Raw genomic sequence first — 21,655 nt, 5'->3', positions numbered from 1 at the left:
CAGTATCCACTACTACTTAAAATGTACCATCATTTTCTAAACAATGAACTTGGCTATCTCATACATGAATTTGAAATGCAATTATTTTGCATATGATTAGTTATGATTAGGGTTGAGCGAAACGGGTCGGCCATTTTCAGAAGTCGCCGACTTTTGGCAAAGTCGGGTTTCATGAAACCCGACCCAACCCCTGTGTGGGGTCGGCCATGAGGTCGGCGATCTTCTGAATCTGGTATCGGAATTCCGATACCGAGTTCCGATATGTTTGCGATATCGGGAATCGGTATCGGAATCCATATTTAAGTGTAAAATAAAGAATCAAAATAAAAAAATATTGATATACACACCCTCGGACGCGCCCTGGTACTAACCGGCAGCCTTCCTTCCTAAGAATGAGCGCATGAATGACCTGCGGTGACGTCGCGGCTTGTGATTGGTCACGTGAGCGGTCACATGGGCGGTCACGCGACCAATCACAAGCCGCGACGTCATCTAAGGTCCTTCACGCGCTCATTCTTAGGAAGGAAGGCTGCCAGAAAGAAGCAGGGCGCGTCTGAGGGTGAGTATATACCTAATAGGAATGTACTCACCCTCGGATGCGCCCTGCTTCTTTCCGGCAGCCTTCCTTCCTAAGAATGAGCGCGTGAAGGACCTTAGATGATGTCACGGCTTGTGATTGGTCGCGTGACCGCCCATGTGACCGCTCACGCGACCAATCACAAGCCGCGACGTCACCGCAGGTCATTCACGCGCTCATTCTTTGGAAGGAAGGCTGCCGGTTAGTACCAGGGCGCGTCCGAGGGTGAGTATATCAATATTTTTTATTTTGATTCTTTATTTTACACATTAATATGGATCCCAGGGCCTGAAGGAGAGTTTCCTCTCCTTCAGACCCTGGGAACCATAGTATCCCATTGCACTGCATTGGGTTTCGTGTTTCGGCCGACCCCGACTTTTTTATAGGATCGGCCGATTTCACTCGACCCGACTTTTGAGAAAGTCGGGTTTCGTGAAACCCGACCCGTTCCTATAAAAATAAAAGTTGCTCAACCCTAGTTATGATAATTCTTGTTATTTCACTGCATTGTTCCTGTTTTGCCCCTAAAAGTTTAATTTTTTTTTATTTTGTTAGCATTTTCTAAATCCACCTTTAGTTTCCAACACTGCCTGAATCCTTCTGGACATGTTCTCGATGAGATTCAAGCATGTCTCGACTGAAATCTGCAGTTCAAGCTCAGTGACTTCACAGCAGATCACAGTCAGAAATTCATACCAGTAGGGAACACAGCCTCACTGACCAGCAGTAACCTCTATGACGTCTCTGCCAGTCACTGAGACTGCGCTTGCAGCAGTTCAGTCATCAGTAGTGTTGAGCATTCCGATACTGCAAGTATCGGGTATCGGCCGATATTTGCTGTATCGGAATTCCGATACCGAGATCCGATACTTTTGTGGTATCGGGTATCGGGTATCGCAACAACATTAATGTAATAATGTGTAAAAGAGAGAATTAAAATAAAAAAATATTGCTATACTCACCTCTCCGACGCAGCCTGGACCTCAGCGAGGGAACCGGCAGCGTTGTTTGTTTAAAATTTGCGCGTTTACTTGGTTACGTGAAGTCCCGGCTTGTGATTGGTCACGGCGGCCATGTTGCCGGGACGCGGACCAATCACAGCAAGCCGTGACGAAATTACGTCATGGCTTGCTGTGATTGGTCCGCATCCCGGCAACATGGCCGCCGTGACCAATCACAAGCCGGGACGTCACGGGAGGCTGGACACGCGTGCATTTTAAAATGTGCGCGTGTCCAGCCTCCCGTGACATCACGGCTTGTGATTGGTTGACCGCGGCGCAACCAATCACAAGCCGGGAGGAAGGAAAAGCGCGCATTTTAAAATGCGCGCGTGTCCAGCCTCCCGTGACGTCACGGCTTGCTGTGATTGGTCCGCGTCCCGGCAACATGGCCGCTGTGACCAATCACAAGCCGGGACTTCACGTAACCAAGTAAACGCGCGAATTTTAAACAAACAACGCTGCCGGTTCCCTTGCTGAGGTCCAGGCTGCGTCGGAGAGGTGAGTATAGCAATATTTTTTATTTTAATTCTTTATTTTACACATTTATATGGATCCCAGGGCCTGAAGGAGAGTTTCCTCTCCTTCAGACCCTGGGAACCATCAGGAATACCGTCCGATACTTGAGTCCCATTGACTTGTATTGGTATCGGGTATCGGTATCGGATTGGATCCGATACTTTGCCGGTATCGGCCGATATTTTCTGATACCGATACTTTCAAGTATCGGACGGTATCGCTCAACACTAGTCATCAGTGGTTCTCAGCCTGAATGGTCGCATCTTGGCACTGTCCAGAGTGAAAACTATTCATACTTCAGTTATGGATTACGGTGTGGAGGGACAGAACAATGGAGAGGTGAGCAATATGGTTGTTTTTTATCTTTATTTTATTACAGAAGACGAGGGATTCAGTAGAATGATGTATTAGGTGAGTTTAAATGTGATTGTTATTTTTAAATAAAAAGGGAAAACTGTGATTTGTTTCATTTCTAATAAAATACTATATTGTGGCTGTGTCTTTATTTACCATATAACTAAAGGATTAGTGATAGACAGGTGTCTTATAGACAACTCTCCATTACTAACCCATGGGCTTGATGTCACCTGACAATACAAAGTTGACATCAACACCACAAATATGTACCCCATTTGCCACCGCTACAGGGCAAGTGGGAAGAGCCAGGCAAAGTGCCAGAATTGGTGCATCTAATAGATGCTCCTTTTCTGGGTGGCTGAGGGCTGCTATTTTTAGGCAGATGGTGTCAATATCCATTGCCCCTTACCAGCCTGAGAATACCATCCCCAGCTGTCTGCTTTAGCAAGGCTGGTTGTCTAAAATGGGGGACCCCATGCTTTTTTTAATTATTTATTTAAATAACCCCTCTATTCTTGATAACCAGCCTTGCTGAATCTGACACCTGATGGTTGAAGTCACTAGCTGTGAGGTTTGCCTTGCTGGTTATAGAAAATACAGGGGAAACCATGCCGGATTTTTCATTTATTTATGTATACCGCAGGAGGCAGGTGAGGAATATGCCCAACAGTTGCTTCTGCTGTCACTGTTATTAGCGGCAGCAAGTGTTGGATGATGGGAGTAATAGTCCCAAAACCCACGCCTGCTGTCATTGTTCTCACTTGAATACAACTCTCATCATTCTCCCCTGTTCATGCAGATCGCCAGATGAGCAGGGGAGAATGATGAGAGTTGTCTTCAGCACCTGGTGCTGGAGAACAGCACTTACTGTACCGCTGCTTCCCTGCACCCATTGTGTGGCACTGAAGTGGCACACGGGCGGCACATGGTTGCCACAAGTGTGCCACACATATTACACACAGACACTGATATTTCTGGTACCAATTTGACATTAGCGCTCGCGCCATGGGAAAATTTCCCACAGCACTTGTGCAAACGCCATATAAGTCAATTGAGTTAATTGGCTGTTAACTTCTACGATCTTTCTGATGGCACTGGGAGCAAGAGAACTTTCTCACACTTGCAGTGAAGTCAGACAGGTCCTACCAGTTCACCGCGAAACACTGAGCAGCGGTAGAAGATGCTGCTCAGTGTCTCTGCTGGATGGCAGGCTGTATGGTCACATCATAACCCATAAACATCAACATTAAGAGAAATAAACACTTGAAATAGATCACTCTGTTTGTAATGATTCTATATATGAGTTTCACTTTTTGTTTTGAAGAGCTGAAATAAATTAACTTTTTGATGATATTCTAATTTTGTAAGAAGCACCTGTATCTATGTAACATATATACATACATACAATTGTGCTCAAAAGTTTACATACCCTGGCAGAGTTTTTGCTTTCTTGGCCTTTTCTCAGAGAATATGAATGATAGAACCAAAACGTTTTCTCCACTCATGATGAGTGGTTGGGTGAAGCCATTTATTGTCAAACTACTGTGTTCTCTCTTTTTAAATCATAATGACAACCCAAGACATCCAAATGACCCTGGTCAAAAGTTTACATTCCCTGCTGATTTTGGCCTGAAAAAATGCACAGAAGTTGACACAAATAGGTTTGAATGGTTACTAAAGGTAACATCCTCATCTGTGACCTGTTTGCTTGCAATCAGTGTGTGTGCATAAAAGCTGAGTTTCTGGGATCCAGACAGACTCTTGCATCTTTCATACAGCCACTGACATTTTAGGATTGTGAGTCATGGGGAAAGCAAAAGAATTTTCAACGGATCTATGGGAAAAGACAGTTGAACTGTATAAAACAGGAAACAGATGCAAAAAAAATCCAAGGAATTGATAATGCCAGTCAGCAGCATTCAAACTATGATTAACAAATGGAAAATCAGGGGATCTCTAAAAACAAAACCATGGTCAGGAAGACCAAAAAAAATGTCATCCCTAACTGCCAGTAAAATTGTTCAGGATGCAAAGAAAACCCCACAAATAACAGCAGCTGAAATACTGGACTCTCTGAAATCTAGTGGTGAGGCTGTTTCAAGATGCACAATAAGGAGGCACTTGAAGAAAAATGGGCTGCATGGTGAGTCACCAGAAGAAAGCCATTACTGCGTAAATGCCACGAAGCATCTCACTTACAATATGCAAAAAAGCACAGAAACAAGTCTCAAAACTTCTGTGACTAGGTAATTTGGAGTAATGAGACCAAAGTTTAACTTTTTGGCCACAACCATCAACATTACATTTGGAGAGAAGTCAACAAGGCCTATGATGAAAGGAACACCATTCCTACTGTAAAGCACGGAGGTGGATTGCTGATGTTTTGGGGATGTGTGAGCTACAAAGGCACATGAAACTTAGTCAAAATTGATGGAAATACGAATGTAAGACATTATCAGCATATACTTGATGCAAATTTGCACTCATCAGCCTGAAAGCTGTGCATGGGACGTAATAGAACATTCCAACATGACAATGATCCAAAATACAAGGCCAAGTCGACCTGTTTTTTTCTACAGCAGAACAAAGTGAAGGTTCTGGAGTGGCCATCTCAGTCTCCTAACCTAAATATCATTGAGCCAGTCTGAGGAGATCTCAAGCGCACAGTTCATGCTAGGTAGCCCAGGAATTTACAGGAAGTGGAGGCTTTTTGCCCAGAAGAGTGGGCAGCTTTACGTTCTGAGAAAATAAAGAACCTGATCCACAACTACCACAAAAGACTTCAAGGTGTCATTAATGTTAGAGGGGGAATTGCACTGTATTAAGAAATGGGGTATGTGAACTTTTGAGTAATTTGGATGTTTTGTGTGTTAGGTGTCGAGTTCCCGCCACTGCACAGGGGGAATCTCGAACCATCTCCGCTGCGGTCTCCCATTCTCTTTCAGCCACAGTGGAGCCTACTCAGCAGAGACGTCAGTCCCAGCGTCTGGCTCGAGCTGATACTATGCAGTTGGTTACTGCTGTCCTTCCAGGCTGAGCCATTGAAACCAATACTGATCAGCAGTGAGCAGGCATCCCTGGGACTAAATCCTGCTTTCTTCTTCTGAGCATGCCCAAGGGACGACCTCTCATTGGAGGTCAGGGGTCACATGCTCAGGTCCTGTAGCAGCTCCTATTGGACCACTACGAAGGTCCTGGAGAGCTTCCACTATAAAAGGTTTGCATGGCCACACGGCCATGTGCTAGTATAAACTTATTATTGTGTGTGTGTGGATGTATGCCTGTTGATGGATGAAAGCTCCGAATAATTCCCATCCCTAGTGTTGTTAACTGTTCACGAATGATGGAAGCTACCTAGCGCCTGACAGTGCTATCCCGCACAGCTAGCACACGATACAGTGTCTGATAGCAGTGACCGCCAGTGCGGCGCCATGTGCTAATAGAGCGCTTTCCTGACCCAAGTCTGGGTGGTTAGTAGCGTCCACCAGGGCGGCACTGCACGCACTCTTGTGCAGAAAATTATTAGTTCTCTTAATCTCTGACACCCCAGTAGCAGTGTTGAGCACAAGAGGTCTAAAGGAACTCTTTCCCTGAGTCTTGAGACAGAGTTCTGTGACTCTTTGCTTGCGCTCTTTGTGTGGTACCGCAGCCCTGTGATGCAACAGGGTTCGATTCCTTCATACCGGGTGACGCTAACCCGTGTGTATAAACATTTTACCGCCATATAGTCCATCATTACTCAGCAGCAGGTTCCATCTCTGCACGGTGGACCCCGTGCTGCGAACATACCTTATACCATCCATATAATTATTTGGTGCGTTCTGCTAGCCCTAACATTGTGTTGTCATTATGATTTAAAAAGAGAAAACACAGCAGTTTGACAATAAATGGCTTCACCCAACCACTAACCGTGAGTGGAGAAAAAGTTTTGGTGTTATCATTCATATTCTCTGACAAAAGCCCAAGAAAGCAAAAATTCTGCCATGGTATGTAAACTTTTGCGCACAGCTGTATATGTGTGTGTCACTGACATCTATATATGTACCTATTCTATGTGTATTTACTGTATGAAATCTATCTATTTAATCCTGTTGGCTCCTGTGCATGGCAGATGAATTGTCGGCTTTTCATCTATCACGCGATATGAGTCAGAAAAGAATGCATGCATCTTCTCCATGCTGTTCCCATTTAGTTTTAGCTCTTTCCCATCAATTTCAGCCTTTTTCTCATTCCCCAGACCTGTTTGTTGGGTCCAGAAGAAAAATATTCGGCTTTCCCTTTGACTTGCACTGGATTCATTATTCAGTACAAATACACGGATGTTAGAAAGTATTTGTGCCATTTTTCCTGAATCAGAACACTTCACTATTCACTCATCACTAGTTGATTCCTCTCATTTACTTTTGAAGAGATATTGCACTTTGCCCATTTATTTTATAACACCTAGTATTACAGTCCAAACAAATTATTTGAGTATACGGAATAGTACTTATATCTCTTCCACAAGTAAATCAGAGGGATCAACCAATATGATTTAATAATGAGTGTTTTACATAAATACAAAGTAAATTACGGAGCACATGGTTACTAATTTATTTTATGTCTTATTAATATTCACAATATGACCCAAGTACACATCAAGGGCCATGGTGGATATACAGTAGAAAGCAAGGTGGAAAGGTATTGGATATTTAATTAGTTAAATACAAGTTATATTTTATAAAATATATTATCTACCTCAGTCTGTGACAAATTATTTAATTAAGTGGACTTTTGGAGTCATATAGGTCCTCATTCAGGGATTCCAAGTGTCCATTGCCTTTGGCTGTAAAAATTCCCCGTATCATCAAGATTCTTCGACCAAACTTGAAAGTTTCTTCAATTCCTCAATCTGTTAGCCCCTTTTTCCTTTGTTTTTTACATACACATTAACACCCATCAAAGCCTGTCTGACTGTCCACTTTTCATGCTTTTTTACGAACTTGAGCCAACTCTTCGATATTGAAGTCCAGAGTTCTTGACCATTTTTCAGGCCACCATTCCAGGCCTAAGTAATGTGTGTTGCATGGCGCTTGCATAGTGCTTGCATGGACATCTGTGATCTCACTATTATGAAGCATATGAGCCACTTCCATTACCGTGTTTCTCGCACCAGAACTGATAGACTTTGTGATGAGCCAACTTATTGACTCCAATATTTTGCCTGGATGTCCAGCTCTTGGCTTTTGAATGGATGGATATACTACATTTCATATTCTTCCAACTGTAGTGGCACTCACATAATGCAGGGTTGGCAATTTTTTGGACGGAGAGACCACTGTCGATGAGCTGAATGATGAGGTTTCTCTTTTCTTGGAAAATCTTCACAGTTTCTTCTCAATTTATACCAGTGACTTTTTGCTTGGGAATCAACCTTAGGCTACTTTCACACTAGCGTCGTGCGCTGCATGTCGCTATGTGACGTGGCGGCGCACCGACGCTAGCTGTGGAAGCGCCGCACAATGGGGGCAGCGGATGCTGTTTTTCAACGCATCTGCTGCTCCATTGTGAGGTGCAGGGAGGCGGGGGTGGAGTTCCGGCCGCGGTCGGAAAAGACGGGAACGACGCACCAAAAAACGTTACAAGCAACGTTTTTTGGTGACGATGGTCCGACGCAACACGACGCAACCGTCGCACGACTGTTGCGGCGTGTGGCAATGCGTCGCACTGCGTCGCTAATAAAAGTCTATGGAGAAAAAACGCATCCTGCAAGCACTTTTGCAGGATGTGTTTTTTCTCCAAAACGATGCATAGCGACGTGCAGTGCACGACGCTAGTGTGAAAGTAGCCTAATAACACACTGAGCTACTAAGGAATATGAGAACAGGATGCATTTTGTAGTGCAGAGGAAGAAACCATTTTTCCACTAACAGGAGCAATAAAGTAACAATGTAGTGACATGAAAAGAATCTGCATAACTAATCATATGCTAAATAGTTGCAAGTCAAATTTATGTAAGAGATAGCCAAGATGATTGTCTATAAAATGATAGTAGTCTCAAGGTCGAAGCAGTAGTGGATAGTGAGATATGGAGCCTGAAAGTCAAAAGTTCAAAACATTTTTCCCCTTTTGCTCATCAGTGTATGTGTTTTAGTGCGATTCCATATCGCACTATAGAGCAGTAAGACTCATGAGTTTTTTACCTGCAAATTTACAATATTTAATGCAATTCTATGAGAAAAATGTACACATAACACTTAGCATACCTGGAAAATATTTTGACATATTGCGGATATTAACCCCTTTCTGACCTCGGACGGGATAGTACGTCCGAGGTCAGAAGCCCCGCTTTGATGCAGGGCTCCGGCGGTGAGCCCGCATCAAAGCCGGGACATGTCAACTGTTTTAAACAGCTGACATGTGCCCGCAATAGCGGCGGGTGAAATCGCGATTCACCCGCTGCTATTAACTAGTTAAATGCCGCTGTCAAACGCAGACAGCGGCATTTAACTACCGCATCCGGCCGGGCGGCTGGATATGAGCGCATCGCTGACCCCCGTCACATGATCGAAGGTCGGCGATGCTTCTCCATTGTAACCATAGAGGTCCTTGAGACCTCTAGCGTTACAGATCCTCGGCAGATGTGAGCGCCACCCTGTGGTCGACGCTCACAGCACACCTGATTTTCTACTACATAGCAGCGAACAGCAGATCGCTGCTATGTAGCAGAGCCGATCGAGTGGTGCCTGCTTCTAGCCTCCTATGGAGGCTATTGAAGCATGGCAAAAGTTTAAAAAAAAGTGAAAAAAAAGTGAAAAAAATAAAAAAAATATAAAAGTTTAAATCACCCCCCTTTCGACCCAATCAAAATAAATCAATTAAAAATAAATCAAACCTACACATATTTGGTATCGCCGCGTTCAGAATCGCCCGATCTATCACTTAAAACAAAGCATTAACCTGATCGCTAAACGGCGTAACGAGAAAAAAATACGACACGCCAGAATTACGTTTTTTTGGTTGCCGCGACATTGCATTAAAATGCAATAACTGGTGATCAAAAGAATGTATCTGCACCGAAATGGTATATTTAAAAACGCCAGCTCGGCTCGCAAAAAATAAGCCCTCAACCGACCCCAGATCATGAAAAATGGAGACGCTACGAGTATCGGAAAATGGCGCATTTTTTTTTTTTTTTTAGCAAAGTTTGGAATTTTTTTTCACCACTTAGGTAAAAAATAACCTAGTCATGTTAGGTGTTTATGAACTCGTACTGACCTGGAGAATCATAATGGCAGGTCAGTTTTAGCATTTAGTGAACCTAGCAAAAAAGCCAAACAAAAAACAAGTGTGGGACTGCCCTTTTTTTGCAATTTCACTGCACTTGGAATTTTTTTCCCATTTTCTAGTACATGACATGGTAAAACCAATGATGTCTTTCAAAAGTAGAATTCATCCCGCAAAAAATAAGCCCTCACTTGGCCAAATTGACAGAAAAATAAAAAAGTTATGGCTCTGGGAAGGAGGGGAGCGAAAAACGAACACGGAAAAACGGAAAATCCCAAGGTCATGAAGGGGTTAAATAAGCACCATGGTTCAGTTTATGTTGCATAAAAAAGCAGTGGGCATGAGATTTCTATAACTCCCATCCACTTTTCTTTGAACTGGAAGAAAAAACAAAGCTGCATTATGGATTGTTTAGGATGTTAAATATAGAAAATTCAAACTCTATTACTGCCGTGGAAAAAAGTAAGTGCTACATTAAGTACATATAGAATTTTGGAAAATTGCAATACTGCTATAGGAAAATTTACAGTAAAAAGAAGCTACTTAGCGCATAAATTGTCCAATGTATATGTATCGCTGGGTCCCTGTCCTGATCAGACACATTTCTTGACTAAAAAGCTCAAACTTTTTTGGCCAGCAAGGAACCGGCTAATTAAAACCACCTGAGGCTGATGGAAATGGGAGTAGGAGAGCACATGTCACAGGAGTTTGCTACAAACAGAAAAACTGACCAGAACATCCCAACTAGTGTGAGCAGGTGTATAAAAAACCCTGCTGCAGACTTGCAGCAGGAGTCTGTGCATGAGATACAGAAGGACAGGGGGGTGAGAGGGGAGCGCTGCGGTGAGCTTATCTGCCGGAGCGCAGGACCTGAAACACGTGACCAAAAGGAGATGGGCCAGAGGCGGAGCCAGATGCCGGGTAGCGGCAGTAATCGGATAAACTGGAGAGTAGTCTGAATGTGCCGGAGTCAAGCCAGGAGGTCAATGAAGTACTAAAGGATGAGACGTTGAGAATGGTCAGGACGTAGCAAAATGTCATGTAGCCGGAGATAGCAGTGCAGTACAAATTGGGCAGACAGGAAATTAGCAAGAGTACCAAGTCGAAGGTCAGAGCCAGAAACAGACGGAGCACAAAGCAATGAACAGAATGAGAACATGGACCAGATAACACACCAGAAGGCAAATGGACTACACAGTATTCAAGCATACCAGGGGGTCAGACACACTGCCAGAAGAGATGTATCACTGACAAGGATCCCCAGACGAAGGCAGGCAAATATAGCCCTCCCCAAACTCAAAGGAGGCCATACAAAATTAACCCTAAGAGGACAGGGAAGGAACCCTCTCCACAACCTCTTAATGGGGGGCCACCAGACCCCAAGGCTTCTCAGGATGCATGGCATGAAAAGCGCAAACCAACCAGTCAGCATGCACCGATTCGGCAGAGACCCAAGACTCGATACTCTGGACCATACCCCTTCCAGTGCACCAAATACTACAGATTCCGGCGCACCCACTGAGAATCAATGATGCATCCCACCTCATATTGCAAATGGCCTTCCACCAATGCAGGAGGATTGATGGATGAGGAGTCCTCCTCGACCACTCAGTAGATTTCAGAAGGGACCTGTGAAAAACATTAGATTTTTTGAAGAAGGTGGGAAGTTGTAGCCTGTAGTCCACCGGGTTGATGACCTCCACAATTTTATATGGGCCAATAAACTTAGGACCCAGTTTGTCCGAGGCGACCTTGAGCTTAATATTGCGGGTGGATAACCACACCTTCTCACCCACAAGGAACAATGGATCCTAATCCCCTTCTCTTGTCTGCAAAAAATTAAACCTTCCCAGGGCCTTGGTGATGTTTCGCTGAACCTCCACCCATACGGTCTTTAAGCGTTGTACAGTCTATGCGAGAAAACTCCCCAAAATGCGGGTTAAACCCATAATTTACCATGAAGGGAGACATTGCCGTAGACTGACTCACACAACCATTGAAAGCAAACTCTGCCACAGGTAATGCATCACACCAGTCCTCCTGTCTGTAAGATGCCAAGCATCTCAGAATTTGCTCCAGGGACTGATTAGTGTGTTCAGTTTGCCCATTAGACTCTAGATGATAGGCAGAGGAAAGAGACAGAGTGATTCCCAACTTCTTACAAAAAGCCCTCCAAAACTTGGCCACAAACTGCACACCTCTGTCAGACACCACATTTATAGGCACACCATGCAGACAGACCACATGCTGCGCAAACAACCTGGACAATGTTTCAGCAGACGGTAAAGCGGGCAGAGGTATAAAATGAGCCTGTTTTGAAAATCTATCCACTACCATTCATACATCGGAGTTACCCCTGGATGGAGGGAGATTAGTGATAAAATCCATGGACAAATGTTTCCATGGTCTATCCAGAATTGGCAAAGGCACTAATTCCTTAGCCGGCCGGCCGGCAATAAGAATTTTTAGAATGGCCACAAACCCCACATGCAGACACAAATCTTTTAACATCTGCAACAAAAGAGGGCCACCAGAAAATCCTAGCAACTGCCTTCCTGGTGGCCGAAATCTCAGGATGAGCTCTCAATGCAGACTCATGATACTCCCGCAGGAGTCTAAAGATGGCATCACACTTAGCATAGGAAAATACGGTCCGTTTTTTACAGGCGTAATACGCAGAAAAGTTTGTGAACAGTGATCCGTATTCAACGCGAGGATGTGTTTTTTTCTCAAAAAATTATCCTTGTGTCATCCGTATGAAAACATATATACAGTCTATATATACACTCACCGGCCACTTTATTAGGTACACCATGCTAGTAACGGGTTGGACCCCCTTTTGCCTTCAGAACTGCCTCAATTCTTCGTGGCATAGATTCAACAAGGTGCTGGAAGCATTCCTCAGAGATTTTGGTCCATATTGACATGATGGCATCACACAGTTGCCGCAGATTTGTCGGCTGCACATCCCAAAGATGCTCCATACAAGGCAGGATGGATCCATGCTTTCATGTTGTTTACGCCAAATTCTGACCCTACCATCCGAATGTCGCAACAGAAATCGAGACTCATCAGACCAAGCAACGTTTTTCCAATCTTCTACTGTCCAATTTCGAGGAGCTTGTACAAATTGTAGCCTCAGTTTCCTGTTCTTAGCTGAAAGGAGTGGTACCCGGTGTGGTCTTCTGCTGCTGTAGCCCATCTGCCTCAAAGTTCGACGCACTGTGCGTTCAGAGATGCTCTTAGGCCTACCTTGGTTGTAACGGGTGGCGATTTGAGTCACTGTTGCCTTTCTTTCAGCTCGAACCAGTCTGCCCATTCTCCTCTGACCTCTGGCATCAACAAGGCATTTCCGCCCACAGAACTGCCGCTCACTGGATTTTTTTTCTTTTTCGGACCATTCTCTGTAAACCCTAGAGATGGTTGTGCGTGAAAATCCCAGTAGATCAGCAGTTTCTGAAATACTCAGACCAGCCCTTCTGGCACCAACAACCATGCCACGTTCAAAGGCACTCAAATCACCTTTCTTCCCCATACTGATGCTCAGTTTGAACTGCAGGAGATTGTCTTGACCATGTCTACATGCCTAAATGCACTGAGTTGCCGCCATGTGATTGGCTGATTAGAAATTAAGTGTTAACAAGAAGTTGGACAGGTGTACCTAATAAAGTGGCCAGTGAGTGTATATATATATATATATATATGTCAGTGAGACACACACATATATATACATATTTATATTTAATACAGAGCTAGATAACAGAAAAGCTGGTAATTCAATTGTCCATTGTCCTCCAGCCGCAGTGGAACCTGCTCAGCAGAGACGTCAATCCCAGCGTCTGGCTCAAGCTGATACTGTTCGCTTGGGTACTGCTACCTTTCCAGGCTCTGCCTTTGTAGCCAGCACTGTTCAGAAGCGAGCAGGTGTTTCAGGGACTAAGTCCTGCTTTTCTCACACTGAGCATGCCCTCAGGATGACCTCCCATTGGAGGTCGAGGGTCACATGCTCAGGTCCTGCTGTGGCTCCTATTGGACCATCAGGAAGGTCCCGGAGTGCTACTGCTATAAAAGGTTTGCATGGCCGCTCAGCCATGCACTAGTGTAAATTTAATAATTTGTGTGTGTGTGGATGAATGCCTGTCGATGGATGAAAGCACCAAATTATTCCCATCCCTAATGTTGTTGCCTGCTCGTAAATGGTAGAGAGATCTAGCACCTGACAGCGCTATCCTGCACAATTTCACAAGTTGCTGAATCCAGTTAGCAGCAACTGCCAGAGTGGCACCATGCGCAGATAGGGCACTTTCCTGGCCCTAGTTAGGGTGGTTAGTTGCGTCCGTCAGAGCAGCACTGCATGCACTCCTGTGCGGTAAATATTTACTTTAGTTGTTTCCCTGGACCTGCAGTAGCGGTGTCGAGCGCAAGAGATCTAGAGGGACTCTTACCCTAAGTATTGGGGAAGAGTTCTGTGTCGCCTTGCTTGCACTCTCTGTGCGCTATTGCGGCCCTGTGACTCAACAGGGTTCACTTCATTCATACCGGGTGAAGCTAACCCGTGTGTGTACTCACATTATACTGCCACATAGTCCGTCATTAACAAGCAGCAGGTTTCTTAGCTGCAGGGTGGACCCCAGACTGCGAACTCACCTTATATTAACTCTAATTATTATTTGGTGCGTTCCACCAGTCATAACATTACACTAGTGCCAGGGTCTTGTAATGGCGGACGAACAGCATCTACACCGGCACATCCAGCAGCTGGAGGGTAGGTTGGTGGCTCTTGAGCATACAACCTCAGCTGTGCATGTTACCGCAGTCACTGTTCAGGCTGCTAGTGTAGCTGCAGCCAGTTTGTCCACTGCCACCCCTGCTCTGACTTTATCCCATCTCCTGCTAACTGATAAGTTTACTGGTGACAGTAAGCTGTGTCGGGGGTTCATGAGTCAGTGTGCCATACACCTTGAGCTCGTGGCTGCACGTTTTCCCACTGAGCGGGCGAAGGTGGGATTTATTGTATCCCTGTTTTCAGGTAGGGCGTTGGAGTGGGCAACGCCACTGTGGGAGCGTGACGATCATGTGGTGCAGAGTGCTCCAAGGTTTCTGAACTCTCTGAGACAGGTCTTTTTGGGACCTCATGTTACCCATGATTCGGCACTCCAACTGCTGGCTTTGACACAGGGATCATCCATGGTCAGTCATTTTTCTGTTCACTTCCGGACTTTGGCATCTGAGCTGGAATGGCAGAATAAAGTCCTTATCCCTGTGTTCTGGAAAGAACTGGCTGACCATGTGAAGGACGCCTTGGCCACTAGGGAGATTCCCGCTACACTGGAGGAGCTGATAGCCATATCCACTTGCATTGACCTGTGGTTGGAGGGAGCCCAGTGTAGGCAGAGGTTTCAGCTGGCACCTACCTTCGCCAAGCCTCTGGAGTCCCCTGTTCAGGCATCTGAGCCCTATGAGGCCATGGAGGTTTCTTGAGTGGGTTCTAAGTCTCGAGCAGCTCAAATACCCATGGTCTGTAATGTCTGCCAGCAGTCAGGACATTATACCAAGAAATGTCCACAGCGGCAGGGGAAACGACAGCGTCTAGTAACTGTAGAAGGAGGTTCACTAGACACAGCGGCGTTTTTCTCCAAATTGTAGTTCAAGGGGACAATTACCTTTGGCCCTTCCTCTTTTACGGTCGAGCTTTGTGTGGATTCCGGGTCGGAGGGAAATTTCATGTCCTTAGCCTTCGCCCAATGGCACGCAATACCCCTGGTTATGCTAGCCAAGCCAGTGACCGTAAAAGTGGTGAATGGGTTGACACTGCCTTCACAAATTACACACCAGACTATCCCGTTTACATTATCCATGTCTCCATCCCATCAGGAGATCATTTCCCTTCTTGTCATTCTTGAGGGAATAGACGAGATTCGGCTAGGAATTCCTTGGTTGCGTTACCACTCTCCACATATAGAGTGGTCCTCTGGGAGAATTCTGGGATGGAGTAAATCTTGTGAGGGCAGATGTCAGAGGGAGTGCGTTCAGGTTGCCACAACAGAGGTACCCGCAGATCTTAACTCTCTCCCCAAACACTATTGGTCTTATGTGGACGTATTCTCCAAGAGAGCTGCAGAGACTCTTCCACCTCACCACCCCTATGACTGTCTTATTGATCTCTTGCCTGAGTCAGAGCCTCTCCGGGGACAAGTCTATCCTCTGTCTCTCCCTGAGATGGAGGCAATGTCACTATAAATCCAAGAAAATCTGGCAAGAGGATTCATTAGGAAGTGTCACCTGCGGGGGCGGGTTCGGGTTTCTTTGTGCAAAAGAAGAACGGAGAATTGCGTCCATGTATTGACTACTGGGGTCTTAATGCCATCACCATTAAGAACAAGTACCCTCTGACTTTGATATCTGAGCTCTTATAGATTATGAGGGGCGAGGGTATTTACTAAGTTAGATCTGCGGGGTGCTTACAACCTGATTCGCATCCGTGAGGGGGACGAATGGAAGACGGCTTTTAATACCAGGGATGGGCACTATGAGTATCTGGTGATGCCCTTTGGGCTCTGGAATGCCCCAGGTGTCTGCCAAGACTTTGTGAATAGACATACAAAAATCACTGCACTCATCCAGTTCAGAGAGAAAAAATTCTTTGCTGAAGTGAATATTTATTTGAAATATGGTGATGCAGACGAAACAGGAGGTGATTTTGGCAGTTTTAACGTTTCGGCCACGCAGTGGCCTTGATCACAATACAGTGCTGTAATAAATAAAAAATAGTGTATAAACACAAAGTTATATACAGTGTTGTACTAATATTTACAAGCTATACAATACTAGATCAAAAAATTCTATGTACAATATTAGAGACTAAGTAAAACATGTCAGGAATCCATAAATAGCAAAAAAACGGTATTAATCCTGGTAATCCTGTAACCTATATTCAAAAAGAACATTTAAACAGAGTCTGGTTTATCAAGAAGTTCAAATTATATATGAGACTAAGCAGGAGGTAAAACCAAATGCACATACCCTTATTGATTATTCATTTCTATCATAATTTGTTGCATCATGCGTATACAATCGAAGGTGGAGATAGACAAGTTTCTAGCCTGTTAGAGGTAATAAGAGATAATGAGCAAGCAACCCGTACTTATGTTGATCCCAACATGTGTACACATACAGTTTACACCCCCTAAGTTTGAGGTCTTGTGTATAGAATTGTGGACTCTGTAAGTGTACAGTAGTCCGGAATATGAAGTGGTAAAATATACATACAAAAAAGGTATTTACCCAAATTAGGGATGCAAGGCCTGTATACCAATCAAGGAGAGCCTGGAAGGGTGAATATATGTCACCATACCATCTATTGCAGAGGTCCCCAACCTTTTTTGCACCAGGGACCGGCTTTAAGCAAGACCAGTTTTCAATGGCCCGGTGGGGGTGGGGCAGGGGCGGGGCTTTGGTCATATGGGGGTGGGGTTATGGAGGGATGGAGCTTAGTGCATACTTATACACTAAAAAGGAGAGAAGACATCATCACCTGCTTTACCAGCCTCCGCCAGAGAGTGGCGCTGTGTGACACATACTACCAGTAATCAATGTTTTTGACTTTCTATTTAGGCATGCTGGTTGTTATAGTCCCACAAGCGATAGGTCAGAGACCACTATCCTGCACTGATACATTATGACAAACCCTCTGCTGTGTGATGGTTCACTAATAATATTGTAACTCAGATGTAGCAGGGCTGGATTTGTTCTTTTTCTTTCGCTCCTTGACAGTTTCCTGATCATTCCATAACATTTCCTCCGGCACGGAGGAATGTGTCACTTGTAGATTTCATACACAGAGTGATTCATTTGTCGGGTTTATGAAACACTGAACACAGATGTAGCAGAGCTGATGGTGTCACAGCAGAGTACATTCATTGAATGTACTCTGCTGTGACACCATCAGCTCTGCTACATTTGTGTTCAGTGTTTCATAAACCCGACAAATGAATCACTCTGTGTATGAAATCTACAAGTGACACATTCCTCTCTGCTACATCTGGCCTCATGCTAAAGCTTTGTGGTACTTTTATCAGTGCAGTGTGGACCGATAACTTCTCTTGAGAGCACATGAGTAACAAACAATAAATAACAAACTCAGCTCTGCTACATTTGTGTTCAGTGTTTCATAAACCCGACAAATGAATCACTCTGTGTATGAAATCTACAAGTGACACATTCCTCTCTGCTACATCTGGCCTCATGCTAAAGCTTTGTGGTACTTTTATCAGTGCAGTGTGGACCGATAACTTCTCTTGAGAGCACATGAGTAACAAACAGTAAATAACAAACTCAGCTCTGCTACATCAGTAAAAAAACAATTGATTAATGATTAATCAATTGGTTTTTTACTGATGTAGCAGAGCTGAGTTTATTATTTATTAAGTTTCATGGCCACTTCATGAAATCCTATCAACAAAATTACCGCCGGTAATACCTTCATTCAGAGGGGCCCAGCCCGCTGTTCCCGCACACACGCACAGGCCGGATATGACTCGCCCATGGTGACTCCGGAAATACATGGCGGGCTGTGGAAGCCGCCCGCCCTGCTCGTACAGCGGGAGATGGGAGGAGGGATTGGCGGATGAGGGGGAGGAGACTTCCGCCCGAACTCCACGGCCGCCCACCAAAGGGGGAATGATGAACGCTGTGGCACTGGAGTGTGACAAAATGGAAGCCGCACAACCGGCGTGTTTAGCCGCTAAAGTAGCTGTCAGCGGCGCCGCGGACCGGCTGAAAAACCCCAACGGCCCGGTCCTGGTCCGCGGACTGGCGGTTGGGGACCTCTGATCTATAGCATACACGATTAGTTGTGAAAGATAGAGAGATGCACGTGTTGGAGATGGGATATTACTATGTAATTAGTGAAATGCCAGGGTGTATATATGTGTATATATACTTAAGTCCTACTTGCCCATGTTGAGTTATGCCGATAGGGAATAGATAATTTAAGATACCAGCATGGAGTGCACTCACATCGAACAGGATGGATGTGCCTGCTAAATCCTAAGAAAAGGGGGGTGACAGCATGTTACTGCTAGTATCAGAATGGATGACTTATCTTTAGTTTGAAATGCTCCTACCCTTATGCAGCGTGGTGAGAAACGCGGGAGTCCCAGAGACCAACGTTGGTGGTACAGTGGGAGGAGCCGACACGATCCGTGTCCTGGCAGGTGAAAGGGGGTGACAGCACGTTACTGCTAGTATCAGAGTGGATGACTTATCTTTAGTTTGAAATGCTCCTACCCTTATGCAGCGTGGTGAGAAACGCGGGAGTCCCGGAGACCAACGTGGGTGGTACAGTGGGAGGAGCCGACACGGTCCGTGTCCTGGCAGGTGAAGGCGGCAGTGACCTCGCTGTAATGCGCCGCTCTATAACCGTGCAGGCAGGTCATGTGCCCGGAAGTGCTGAAAAGACGCCGGCGCCTGCGCAGAGTGTAGCGGTGCTGGTGACCAAGGAGAACAACCAGCGCCTGCGCACATGGACAGATCTCGGCGCATGCGCAATAGGGGACCGCCGGGACTGCGGTTCGCAGTGTGGGGATAGAAGGCACACACTGTCAGGAGAAAAAACTAATAAAGCGATTGATAAGGCTTCAATTGAGAGAGCCCTAAGTCCAGATATGGCCACAGTTAGATATTAAGTATGGCTGAACATAGCATATGTGCAGTCCACAACAAGGGGGCAAACATTGTGCTAGCTGCTGTGGTAATAGACGCTGGAACCCCACATACCATTAGTAAATAATAGGTAGGCATAAAACGAGCTGTCCCTCAAAAGAGGATATATCTCAAAGGAAAGCAAGATAACATACAATAGATGTAACACAAAGAGAACAGATCGTAGGAGTCCAAACTGAAATGATTATTCACAGAACAGTCTTTGAGTTGAAAACAAGAGTTGGGATATATAGAAATTAAAATCAAAATGACAGAAAATGAAAAATAAAAAATAAAAAATAAAAATAAAGAAAAATAAAATAATAAAATTAAAAATAATAATAAAAATAAAAATAAAATAAAAATGAATAAAAAATAAAAAATAAATAAAGATAAAAATAAAAAATAAAAAATAAATAGAAATCGGGGAAAAAAACTTACTAAAGGGTGTAAATGAACTTGTATAACTCCTAAGGGATAGAAGGTCTTACCATCCTGCGTAAATCGGGTATCAAGTCTACACGTGCGAGGGTCAACACGCCTAGAGAAAAACAAAAACCTGGTTAGATTAGCCAATCAATTTCCCTGTTTAGACCTCGAGGATTAAGAGCGTCTAACGTATAGATCCAAAAAGTTTCACGCTGTTTTAGCAATTGGACATGGTTGCCACCCATTCTGGGGCGTTCGACTTTCTCTATAATTTGATACCTTAACTGAGCGACCGTGTGTTGGGCTTCTTTGAAGTGCAAGGGGAGTGGTAGCCATGTTTTACTGCACCTGATGGTGGACTTATGGCTGGAAATCCTGTCTCTAATAGTTTGGGTAGTCTCGCCTACATAAAGTAATCCACATGGGCATTTGATGACATATACCACAAACTTAGAGTCACACGTGTGATACTCTTTGATAGGAAAGGATTTGCCAGTGCGGGGGTGTAGTACTTCACTACCCTTGATGATGTTAGAGCAGCTCATACAACTTAGGCAAGGGAATGTGCCTGTCCTCTTTTGGCCTGTCAATATCCTGAGTGGAGGTAGTTTAGATGTACCCAAATCGGCCCTAACAACTCTGTCCCTTACATTCCGTGGTCGTCTCGTGCAAATTAGGGGTGGATCCTTGAAAACTCGGATCTGAGGATAGGCTTTCATAAGGAGAGGCCAGTGTCCCCGTATGAGGTTGTGGATTCTGCGCATGGTGGGGTGATGATTATGGACAAATGGAAGTCTGGGATTTTTATGTGTGGTTATAGCTGTTTCATCAGTTTCACTGAGGGCTTTGGTGGATTCTATTTCCAGGAGTTTGGTTGGATAATTACGTGCCTTGAATTTGTCGGCCATTTCAAGTACTCTGGTTGCCCTGGTCTCAGGGTTGGAGACAATCCTAGTGACCCTTTTAAATTGTGATCTGGGGAGGCTCTCTTTAGTGCGCAGGCGCCGGTGTCTTTTCAGCACTTCTGGGCACATGACCTGCCTGCACGGTTATAGAGTGGCGCATTACAGCGAGGTCACTGCCGCCTTCACCTGCCAGGACACGGACCGTGTCGGCTCCTCCCTCTGTACCACCCACGTTGGTCTCCGGGACTCCCGCGTTTCTCACCACGCTGCATAAGGGTAGGAGCGTTTCAAACTAAAGATAAGTCATCCACTCTGATACTAGCAGTAACGTGCTGTCAACCCCTTTCACCTGCCAGGACACGGACTGTGTCGGCTCCTCCCACTATACCACCAACGCTGGTCTCCAGGACTCCCGCGTTTCTCACCACGCTGCATAAGGGTAGGAGCATTTCAAACTAAAGATAAGTCATCCATTCTGATACTAGCAGTAACATGCTGTCACCCCCCTTTTCTTAGGATTTAGAAGGCACATCCATCCTGTTCGATGTGAGTGCACTCCATGCTGGTATCTTAAATTATCTATTCCCTATCGGCATAACTCAACACGGGCAAGTAGGACTTAAGTATATATACACATATATACACCCTGGCATTTCACTAATTACATAGTAATATCCCATCTCCAACACGTGCATCTCTCTATCTTTCACAGCTAATCGTGTATGCTATAGATGGTATGGTGACATATATTCACCCTTCCAGGCTCTCTTTGATTGGTATGCAGGCCTTGCATCCCTAATTTGGGTAAATACCTTTTTTGTATGTATATTTTACCCCTTCATATTCCGGACTACTGTACACTTACAGAGTCCACAATTCTATACACAAGACCTCAAACTTAG

This window comes from Ranitomeya variabilis, chromosome 1 (genome assembly GCF_051348905.1).
Source record: "Ranitomeya variabilis isolate aRanVar5 chromosome 1, aRanVar5.hap1, whole genome shotgun sequence".
In the NCBI taxonomy this organism is placed as follows: Eukaryota; Metazoa; Chordata; class Amphibia; order Anura; family Dendrobatidae; genus Ranitomeya; species Ranitomeya variabilis.
Note: the sequence above shows the minus strand (reverse complement) of the source record.